This window comes from Papaver somniferum, unplaced genomic scaffold, assembly GCF_003573695.1.
Source record: "Papaver somniferum cultivar HN1 unplaced genomic scaffold, ASM357369v1 unplaced-scaffold_6, whole genome shotgun sequence".
Lineage (NCBI taxonomy): Eukaryota > Viridiplantae > Streptophyta > Magnoliopsida > Ranunculales > Papaveraceae > Papaver > Papaver somniferum.
The window spans coordinates 1,445,684-1,457,907 of NW_020648748.1; the positions used below are offsets into that span (position 1 = coordinate 1,445,684).

A 12,224-nucleotide genomic window follows, 5' to 3' on the forward strand; every position below is an offset into this window, starting at 1 on the left:
AACTGCCAAGGAAAGACGTCTATTCAGAAAGCGAATTCCAGGTGGAGACGTTTTTTGCTAAAGATTTTTTTCAAATTGTTGCAACCCAAATGTACCATATTCAGGAGGGCTCTAGAAAACAATGTTGCATCTGAGTTCTGTGGTATTTAGTATGCAACTTGATTTTCTAACTAAGTTTGTTTGCTTCCGTTGCTGCCCTTTGCATACTTTTTGTTCAATGATATCATGGAAACCATCTATATCTTACTGAAATCATGACTTCTATTTGGTGCAGATATGAAACCATTGAATGCAAGCTTCAAAATACCTTACAAATGATTCTTCCTAAAATTGCTATGTTGAGAGAAAGCAAGTGACCTTATTCGATCAATTTTTAATTGAAAAGCTGAAAGACAGTGCTCATGATGCTGATGACATAACGGACCTCCTGCAACTGCATCAATAAAAACAGCTTGAAGACTTCTGTTAGAGTATTGTACGTGCTCGTCATGTATTGCTAGTTAAATCTGTTAAATGCATTTCTAGATTGATTGGTAATGATGAATCTCCTGACAATTGGTTGGGTTTAAGGTTCCCTTGAATGAAAATATCCACTGGCAGAATGCGTTGTCAATTCTCTAAAATTGGATCAAGAGTCGAAATATGCGTATAATTTTATGTCAAAGGATGTACTCCCTCCGTCCTTTTTAATAGCCTAGTTTCTATAAATGAATGTTTCAAAAATATAGTCTGGTTTCCTAATTGGGAAAGTCAAATGTTACTTTAGTTTTGTGGAACCATTTTTATTTTAACGTCTTTTGATGACAGGTGTCATGTAGACCATTTCATTTTACTTCTTTTGATAACAACTGTCATGGAAACTATTTCGCTTCACGTTTTTTATTGACAAATATAATAAGAACCACTTTCAATGATTGCTTCTCTTAATTTTCTTAATTTTTTCTCTAAAAATAAAATCAATCTATTAAAAAAGAATGAAAGGAGTAGTTGTCAGCATTCAGCGTAATATAGAGTAGATTAGATTGCATTGAAGAATCCTTTTTTTATTTGTGACCTGATGCCTTGTATATGCAGCTCACCTGCCGAATATTCCATGTCAGCAGAAAATCAAGAAAGTCTTATGAATACGCATATAGACTAAGGCTTTTGAGGTCCATTTCTACCTTCATTTTCAAATATGGTGGATGTTGTTGCTTCTTTGAAGTAACCTCTATTTTAAAACTTTGGCTTATTGCTTATGGAACTCACTCACTCATTTTTTTCATAGCTTTTGTCGTCTGTTTATTTACAATAATAATCTTTATACTGCTCTGAAGTGTCAAAAGTTTCACTCTTGGTATACAACTCATTTTACTGGCTTGATTAGGCACACTTACCTCAGCTGGGGTCCTAGGGATGACATGGACGTTCAACCATGAATTCTTTTGCACACGAACTTTGACCGGTGGGAGCAACACGATTACTTGATTACTACCTATGGGTAAGTAATCTTCCTTGCTCATGTTTTTCATTATTTATTTCTGAAATTCTTAGCTCTCAATTCACATACTTATTTTAATTTGTAACTTTTTAACCAGTTCTTTTCTTTAACACCAATTCATGGGAACGAGCGTATTATCAACGAACGGCTCACGATGTCTCTCGGTACTTGCAAGCTTAGTCTCAATGTTCGCAGACAAAGCTGAAGCTCTAGCCTAAATAATGTAAGGTTCAATTGTCCCTTTTAAGCTTTTATATTTGGGTTTTTAGTATGAGTTTAATCTGTTGATTTGTTAGTGAGGATTTCTTTTCCAATGAGTATTGCTTGACTTATCAATTACACTGAGTCTGGGTATGTAATGTAACTAGTTTAAATTTAATGGTCACCATGTACTCTAAGAAGTTCTTGGCAATTTGAAACCATAGACCAAATGATGTTTTGTTCAGTCCTGCTACATATACTTGAATTAGAAAATAGTGAAGAAACTGACTTCTCATGATTTGTAAAATCAATATGAAATTCGCACCAACTTTTTTCATTATCTTGTGGTTCACAACTTCATAAGACTTCTATTACCGCATGATAAGATATACAACGACAAGGTACTTGCATGGTAACTTTATAAGACTTCTATTACATCCATTTTTAGGTATCCTATGAATTGATTCCTGTGAATATTATGTTTACTGACATGTCTGTTCTGTTTTTAACAGTTGAATGACCCTATGAAATACTGAGGAAAAGAACACAATATTGGTGGTCATGGTATGAAAAGAGTTGCAAGACCTACAATCGATATTATTTACTGTGGCAAGTGTTTTAGGAAATCGTCTTTTACCCATAAACACCCAGAGGTTGGATGTGATACTGTAAAGCTACTAATAATACAGTCACCTATATCGCCTCCCGGACCTGTAAAGCTATTATTCTAGTCACCCATGTTTCCTCTCAGTACATTAAAAAACAATTGAAATTCAACGCAAATACGGCGTGGGGAGCTGGCACGTAATTTCTCTCTGGAATTACTAACATTACGAATTTTCCTCTACAAAATTATGTCTAATTTTTCTTTTTTTCTGTAAGGCCTGTAACATGCCCTTCTTTCCTGATAAGCAAATGTTATTGCTGTCCAGTTGCAAGCACTTGAAGCACATGCCAAAGTCAAACGATGAGCAATGATGAAGCTATCTTTTGTGTTGGAACATGTAATTTGTTATGGAATTAAAATCAACTATTTAAGAGTTTTTTTTTCATCGATGATGTACAAACAGTTGCGAGAAAGAAGATCCTTGAAGTGTACACGTTAAGCAAAATATGATTGAAAACTTGTAACCCCTGAATTTTGATAATATCGAAATTTGTAACCCCTGGAATGTTGGAAAAATAGAATTTTTTTTTTCTCCAAGAAATAATTGATTGAAAATTATCGTACCGCATAGAGACAAACATTACGGGCTTGCTTCTGTTATTCCTCCATGTGTCTCAAATAATTCAGAATGTGAAAAAATTCTGCTACTCTCAATCCACGGTTACTGGGAGCAAGCAACCCTCCCATATTTTTGTAGATTAAAAAAGTTTGAACTTAATTTCTACAATCTCAAAGGCCAGTAGAAACATGGATGATGAATAGTTCCTAATGTTTATATATCTCAGACGTCATATGATAGCTGATAGTTAGAAAGAAGCCACTGAAGAAGAAAAAAAACACTATGAGGCCAAAGTGTAGACCAAACACTAAGACTGAGAATTGGAAGATCATGATCCATTGCTAGGTTAGCATGCTTTGACCGAGAAATTTCCTGATTTACCAAGGCACCATTTGAGTTCGTCTTGCTCCTGGTGTAAGTAAACAGGTGACTCCATCCTCAACAGCTGGAAGTTTAAACTGGTTCATCACATTGCTAAGGCATTATGGCCATTAATCCCAGCTGCAAACTGTTGGACTACTTGGGAGACTAGGAAGGCAATAATCTTCGATAATGACCTGGCTACAGTCGAATCAGTCAGCTCTAATTAAATGTATCCTGCACGAAGATATAGTGTGTTTGCATCAGATTAGAGACACTACTGTATAGTAGTACAAAGAGCTCATTATTAACCACTGGGGGCATTTACCTTAGCATACTGCTTTTGTAAACAACTCCACGGCATGTGACACCCTATGATAAACTACCATTTTGAGGATACTAGCAGTTGTACTGAAATCTTCCTAATAAAAAGGAAGATGAAGATCACTGTGTATATCCCACAACCAGATCTGCAATTGAAGCAAGTAAAGTGTTCGTTAGAATACAAGATTCCGAAAACAATTGGATTTGCCAGCACTTTTATAAACATGCAGAAACACAGATGGATCAAGATACGTACATAAGAATGACAACACAATTTTTTTTAATGCTTATGGCCCCAGGTACGAAGTTCATTGCATTGATAAAGACCAACTTGGATATACTTCGGCTGTTACGCAACTAAAGTTGAAGAAGTTGAAGACATAGAAACAAGTGGTCAAGTATTTGAGAACGAACCAGCTTAATTAAGCAAAATATCACTTATTTATGAATGAAGGTTAATGTGAGAGGATGAAGGTTAAGTAACTTATTGCAGACGTAAAACATGGTGTTGCACAATCCAATATCTACTAGCATATGGTGTTCCCATCCTTGACAAGTTTCTAATGTTTTACACAGAAAAATATGATAAATATTTCAACGCAAATAGTCAAATCCAAGACCAGATAATTCCCATCCTTGACAGTAAAAATCAGCATATGTAGGTGCGTACCATTTCAACTTCGCATCGAGGGAAGTCTTTCCTACCCATTGTGTCCTTGGCTTCCTGGTGGCATCTAATTTTGATTATTGCTTCCGCAAAGTACCTTACCAATATATCACAACTCAGAATGAATTAGACATGAATGCAAATAAAAAAATTACTGGATGAACATGACAGAGTTCTGAATTTTTTTTACCTGATGTTCTTCGATAGTCCATAGTTTCACAAGATCCTTCATTGAGTTTATCTTGCAGAACATTCTAATTTGTATCGTGGGATATATAGTTAGTGGCGTCTTTCCATTTAGCTTTCTTGTTCTTAAATATCCAGGCAATAAACAGGGTAGATTTTTTTATAACTTTCATCTAGTGTGAACAAATCCTGAAATAGATAGAACAATAAACTTGTCATCCAGTGCACAAGTCACACAAATGAATCATATGGTACAAAAATCAAGCAAATGTGTAATCATATGTCATTCAGTGTTAAACCAAACGAATCTTACACGAACTGAAGATGATTAACTCAACTTCTGTCATTCAGGAAGAAAAAAACTTACTTTTGGGAGTGTCCGATTTCTGAGCATAGGTTGAGTGTAGACAGTACTGTTTCGTATCCTTGGATAACATCATCTTTATCCTCCTCCATATATGTGAGCTCCCAGTGATTGAGTTCTGCGTGTCATTCCCATTAACATTGCCAACCTCCTACAATTGAAAGGGTTCGGATATTAATCAACATGGATTAGTATAATAAAATCAATTTTACACAACAAATTAGTAATTTGTTAAAGATGATAAACGCTGAAAGTATGTGAAACAGCTAAAAAGAGGTGTTAAATTACCTGTTAAATTTTCCTAGTCTGCTCATGTCAATTGCTATCAACACCATTTTGTTTCTTTTTCTTTCTCCTCTTCTTACTCATTTCCAAGTTTGATGACCAAAATAAACAGAAATGCCTACAAATTGCAACCTTGATCAGTTTTGCTGAAACTTGAACAAGCCGTTCGAGATTTGGAGGAATATGAATGATCTCAATGGGATTTGATACCTAGAAATGATCGTAGAAGGAATGTGATTTAGGGTTTCATTTTTTTCTGAAGAAATGAAGAAGAAGAAAATGAAATATTCGTGTATGAACCCAAAATTGGGTGAGGTAAATACAGAGAATAACTCTTCGTTTAAGTGGGCCTGGGTTTTCTAATCGACTTAATTCCTTCATTGTCGGTTCTTATTAACCGACAAGGTATTTTTTATAGTGAAAACTACAGTGAGACCCATTCTTCAAAAATTTTCCACTGAGAAATCCACGTCCAAAAATCTCCAGGAGCGCACCCATTTTTGGAGAAAAAATTAGTCCTAAACCCATATTTTCTGAAATTGTGTTATTTCTGTTTTCTTCTTCTTTTTCATCGTAGAGATCGACTTCATTTTTAGGTTTTATGGTAGGCTTGATTTTTGGTGATGAATTACAATTAGGGTTCTAGTCAAATTCAAAAGTGGTACTGGATTCGAATTACCGTCAAGCTACAAGATCAGTGAAACACAAAATAGGGTTTGATTCATATTTAATTGTCAGAGATGATGATATCGAGAATAAGAAAATTAGGTTTCCAGATTTTTGTTGAATCAGAGATGGGTTCGATCTATGAGATGATGAAGATGATGTTACCATGATGAAATGGGTTCGATCTATGAGATGATGTTACCTGTTGAAATGGCTGGTTGACGAGGTGAGCTGCTAAAGTTAATTGAACTTCGCTTTAGACTGGTTGTTTGCTGATGATGATACTTCGTTGAATTCATTGAAAGTCATAATTGGGTTTACGTAAAATTCTATGCTTGCTGACGAATTAGGCTTGGTTAATTTTACGAGCTTTTATGACCCACGAACTGAATTTCCCTCACTGTGTGTTGCTAGCTGCTGAATTTTTATCTTGAAGAGAATTGATTTCTTCCTTCATCTTTTTTGGATCACTGGATTGCTTGTACTTCACTCCTTGCAAGTAAAGGATTAGTCGGATAGTTGTATTACTTGCTCGTGGTAGAGATTCATACTGCTCCCATTGATTATTCTGGGATTTGTCTATACTTGTGACGAAGTAATGGTTAGTCCTTACTTTATTTATATTTTGATCACGCATATTCTTCTTCCACTTGTGGTTCCTGTGATCAAGCTGGCTTCGCCTAAACAAATTGGAATGATTATCTTCTTGAATAAGAATCTTCAATTTTGCTGGAATGATTATGAGGTTACGGCCTCCTTTACTCCTTATTTTGATACTTGCTAGAAGCTTTGATGTGTTTTCTTAGCTCCGCTGAATCCCTTTTTACGTGATGATTTTTACCCAAGATGACTGTTACTATAGATTCTGAAATGAACAGAAGAACTAATTTTGAACCTTTAGTTTTTTAGTAAATGCATTTTCACTATATAAATTATGCTTCAGATGAAGTCTCTAGCCTATCGTTGTGTCAAGTTAACTATATAGCATCTTTGACTTTACTAATTGGTTTGCTTTCTTATTTATTATTTGATAATATTTTATGTAGCTATGAAAATGGATGCATAACCTGTTATGCATCTAGAAAAGTTGTTGCATAACTTGTTATGAAACAATTTTTTTGTTACTATTGAAACCAACAAAAACAAAGACTGCATAACTTGTCATACACCTACTATAATATATGCATAACATGTTATGCAGTCGTGAAAATGGATGAATAATCATTTATGCATCCGAAACTATGGTTGCATAATGTATTATGCATCGATAAAATCGTTGCACAATCTTTTATGCATCGAGAAAATAGATGCATCACCTGACATGCATCCGTAAATATGGACTTATGCATCAATTTTTTTATGTACGCACTAAAATCAACCAAAACAATGGCTACATAACTTGTTATAGATGCATAACTTGTTATGCAGTCGAGAAAATGGTTGTATAATTCGTCATGCGTCTGCAGAATGTGTTAAGCATCTTTTTTGGTGGCTGCATAATGGTTATGTATCAAGTTTTTGAAAATTTTGCCTAAAATGATGATCACCTCCGATTTTTTCGTGAAAAACAAACAATTAATATTGTTGTTCGTACTCGTTGTGTAGCTCTCTTAAAAATATTTCCAATGATATAAAATTTGTAAAATTCCAAGGCGCGGATTTTTAGATATGTTATGTCCAAGTTGTTGCCAATTATACCCCTGAAAAATTAGGCTGCATAACGAGTTATGCCTGAAAAAATAGTATGCATAATGAGTTATGCCTGAAAAATAGTATGCATGACGAGATATATATTGATTCTTAATAATTTAGGATAATTTTGGGTATCACGGAAATAATTATGGGTGTCACGGTATTCAAAATTAATTGTGGACCTGATAATGAGAATATTATTTATTTTGGGTCTCCCCCTAATTTCCCCATTTTTATATGATTGCGTGATATATAAGATTTCCCAGGGTGAAATAGACAGGTCTCATTTAGGAATTTTTGATGTGGAGAGGAGCTACATAAATCTTGTATTACCGCGGAGGAGGAAAAATATTTTCATCAAGCGAGCACAATTTGTGTTTTTATGGAAGAATTTTAATCGTCCAGTTTCCTAAATGTAGCCGATTCGATTGCGTTATGTGGAATCCTTTTCTGCTTTCATGTATCCTTTAATTTTCAAAATAATTCGTTCAACCTTATAAACGCATAGATTATTCAGTATGATAAAAATAGTCTCCTAATTTTTTTATTTTTTATTTTTTGGTCGGTCAAAGAGAAAATTCACTGAAATGAGAGATCTTAAGAAGGATACCTCAACCCAATAAACACAAGCGGGAACAAAAAGTTGAAGGACATTTCGGAAAACCCAGAACAACGAAAAATCATCTCTAAAGATGTATGGGTATATATCTTACGTGGAAACCTAAAAATTAGTCTTTTAGTTGACATCATGTATATATGAAATCTTGTTTTGATAAGCATCTCCAGTGGTAGTTGTATCTATCGCAACATCGGATGCTTGTCTAGAATCCTCTTACAAAAGGATGCATTTCTTTTGGAAGCGTAAAATCGAAGATCACCAGGCAACAATGTGTGAGTTCGGATTTGATGCTGGAACTAACAGGTATAAATTGGTGCACTTATACGGGCGTATGTCTGATCTTTCATTGGAGTGTGATGTCTTAGAATTTGGCACCACAATGTCGTGGAGGAGAATCCGACATGAAGCCAATTTCCACATCCGGTACTCAAGGACCCAGAGTTTGGTCCAGCTTCTGTGTTTGTGGAAGGATCAGTACATTGGCGTGTTAAAAGTGGGGTTTTATGCTTTAACATTACTTCCGAAAAGTTCGAGTTGATTCCTGCCCTTGATCAGGAGACTCAATGTCATGGACTAAGTGGTATCAGTGTTCAATTCATAGGCGAACTGGCTGGGAGTCTATCCTGGATGGAGCATTTCATTGACGCTGGAATGCTTGGAATATGGTACATGCAGAAGGACCGTCTAAACCAGAAGAAAAACCCTTGGGTAGTCGGTATTTAATTGATGTCAATTGTTTTGGTGGCGATCCAGTTGTACATTTGAAGGCATTCTGCATTGCTATAAAAACTCTACCTCAAGTACAGAGCTGGTGTGGCCTGTTATGATACAGAAAGTAAAGAAATGGTTGCACCGTTCTTCTCCAAAGAGTTTGATGAAGAGGATTATTTCAACTGCCGGTACCTAAACGTCTTGATCTTCTCTTCAGTATCCTTGTATGTCATTTGGATTGGCTTGACTTGTATTTAATGGGCTCTGAAATAAGTAGGAATAACTTAAGGACCGTAAATAACTCAATTTTCTCTGGGACTTCTTGGCCGAGATTGAACGAGAAAAAGATGTCATCAGAGCCAGAAGGTGATGACTTCGGATAAAATATTGATATATTGTGTTGACATATTTTCACACAAATAAAGCAACAAAGAAGACGGGAATACACGTCATTTATCTTTGTGATGAACTGACAATAGTTGAGCGCCACTTTCGCGTTGAGAATATGACAGCATAAGGTCCATAATGCTAAACGGTGGAGCTGATTTGTATGCATAAATAGTGGGAAATGAAAGTGATGCAAATATATCGTAATATTTGTTCATTGATAAAGTTTCTCTTTTGAAAGAAAATGAAGCAATATATTCCGGATAAAGAATATATTGGATATATTCAAAGTATACATTGAACGGATAGTATTGTCGGGAAAGATATCGGTTTCCATTTTTGAGTGAATGTGATATTTGATATTGGAAAGGATAATCTTCCAAGAAGAATTAGTCATTTAAACTAATTAAATTAATTTGTTTGAAAAATGAATATGCCGGATGAACAAGACATAAGCAAGAAAACGATCATAGTTTTCTTTAACAACTGACAACAAATATAGGCTAAAATGTTGAGTTGGGTTGCTCAGAAAACAGATCCAAACATGAACAGAGATATGAGCACATGGGGATATATAGTTCCATGTGGGATTAGAGGATATATTTAAGCCGGAAAATCAACGGGATTTCGTTGAATAAAATCATCCTCTTTATTGTTGATGGCTTGAGAACAGAACGAGTGTTAATTCCACCGAACATAAGGAATCATCTGTAGAGCAAAACAGGCTAATACTGAAGATTAGCTTGAAGAAAACTGATTTGAAAATAATCAGTTTGACAATGATCTTGAGAACAACAAATTAGTTTGACAGAAAATATAACAAAGATAATTGTTGTATAATGACGAAGAGAAGATTGAAGATACTCCCCGTATAGTGTTGATCAATGATTCCTTGACATTGCAAAGAAAATCATGTTAGTGTTAAGGAACGATGATAGTAGAAAAATGATCCTGCAGTGAAGAGCAGAAATAAACAAAGATGCTTTTAACTTTGTTCCAATTGAATTTCATACAGTATAGTCCGCAATGAGTAAGCTGTACTGTGTTGATAAAAAAAAAATGCAGTTCAATAAATGGCTTTAATGAGCTTGGTTAGTTGATTACTGACCAAGAAAAGACGTGATAGACAAACCAACAACTTTGAATGAATAATGGTTGTCTAAGAAAGTGTTTTCCTAAGTGAAAACAAATGTACGAAATAAAACTGGAATGATAGCATTGATAGCTCCAGTCTCAGCTCAAATAACGGATGATTATAAATTTAAAATGATATGGAAACAATTGTTGAGAATAACAATTATGACCAGAACTTCTAAGTAAAGTTTGATTGGAACTGATGCAGGAAAAGCATAAATTAATTAAAAATAATGAGGGATCGATTTGATCGATCAAAACCAATCTTCTGATCTTAAGAATAAAGGCCACAATTGTGGAACAGTACCAACTGAATTCAGTGGTCTTAGCAAAGGATAATAGATGCCTGTAATTACCCTAACCATAAGAGTCATTAGGCATTCTGATAAAGGTGTTAGATGATGACACCCATTGCAAAAAGAAAAGATGATGATTAGAACCTGTGATATGAAAACAAGGATCTAAAAACAATGATTTTAGTCTTGGGCTGGACTAAAAAAAAATGGAATAATCACAAACTTTATATTGGTTTGAGAATATAAGACAACACAGTCATAGACTATGTGAATTGAAAATGAGAATAGAAGTCGCACAACTTACGACCCTTAGATAATATTATGGATATATTTTTAGAAGTTTTAAGATATCCGAAAATGGATGATATATTCGGATAAATTAAAATATTGAAACACGATAATAAACCTCTTTGATCAGTTATTAACCTTTCTTAGTAATCACAAAAGAAGGGTAATAATATCAATAGATGTTACTTCAGAGATTGAATTTGACTTCATGTTCTGATACATGAACAATCAACAATTACGTAAATCACTTTAGCTTTGTACTAGCAATGATTCGAGCAGTTCGGAATTGAACTTGCATGTACTGGGAAGCTTTACACTTAATGAATATTGCTAAACATGAAACATCTACTAATAACTCCGAACAATACATATGAGAATATTAGCAACACGCCACTAATGAATTGAAAACCTCATTTAGAGGAAGTAAACCCTGATTTAGATTTTGATAGAAAACGGGACAAACTTAGGTTATGGTCGATACCAAAAAACTCAGATAATGAGTTTGATTAGAAGAAAGTCACTGAGATATAGTGATAGACGTGTAACTGTTTAAGAAAGTTTTCTTGAATGAAAAATGATTTCGGAAAGGTTCCGAGAATATCCATAAAGAATGGATTGTGATTGTGATGAATATATCCCAAAAAATATGGGACATGAGCAGGAATGAATTGTATAGATAACAACGGTGACCCTTAACAAAAGTTTAAAAAAAAAATTGACTTCGAAACAACCCCCGAAAAGGTTTGTATGACTCATCTGGCTTAGTGAGTTAATGAATTCCCATTAGCCATGGAAATAGATGAAAACCAATAAATCAATTGATTTAGATATTATTGCATAGGCTTGAAAGCATATATTGATGCAGTCAATAGTTTTGTAAGTAAGACAGCACCAAAAAGTAAACTTGATGAAAAATACTTTAGTGCTTAGAACCCACGAACTTATATGCAAGATCGTGACCAACTCTCACTATTGATTGCTTGAGAGAAGAAAAAGCATCGACTATTTTAGATTTGACAAGGAAAAGAAAAAAAAAAAGTTTGTTGATGCGAAAACGAAAACTTTAACTTTGATGCGGAAGCGATTTGAGCGGATCTCCCCGCTCTGATACCATAATAAATTATGGGTATCATAGAGACGGATCATCGATTAGACAAAACTAAATCAAAGATAAAAGAGACAGGAGAATTAAAGTGGTTCGGCACTAACGCCTACGTCCACTGACAGAACCCCGTAGGGTGGATTGGATTATTGATCTCCAAAGTTTTATGATTCTGGGATACTTTACATTTACATTGTAATTCCTATTTATAGGAGTAATAGGATAAACAAGGATGA

At 34.6% G+C, this 12,224-nt stretch overlaps 1 long non-coding RNA gene across 2 annotated transcripts; it reads right to left on the reverse strand.

Moving 5' to 3' along the window:
* Positions 1–3,110: 3,110 nt before the first annotated feature.
* LOC113343471 lies at positions 3,111–5,349 on the reverse strand. 2 transcript variants are annotated; one of them, XR_003357272.1, is made up of 7 exons: positions 5,097–5,349; positions 4,812–4,959; positions 4,449–4,633; positions 4,262–4,355; positions 3,848–3,948; positions 3,596–3,737; positions 3,111–3,504 (listed from the first exon to the last, which is right to left on the reverse strand). It is a non-coding gene; the product is annotated as an uncharacterized LOC113343471 (long non-coding RNA). The 2 variants fall into 2 exon arrangements; XR_003357271.1 differs by lacking the exon at positions 3,848–3,948.
* Between the last annotated feature and the right edge of the window lie 6,875 nt (positions 5,350–12,224).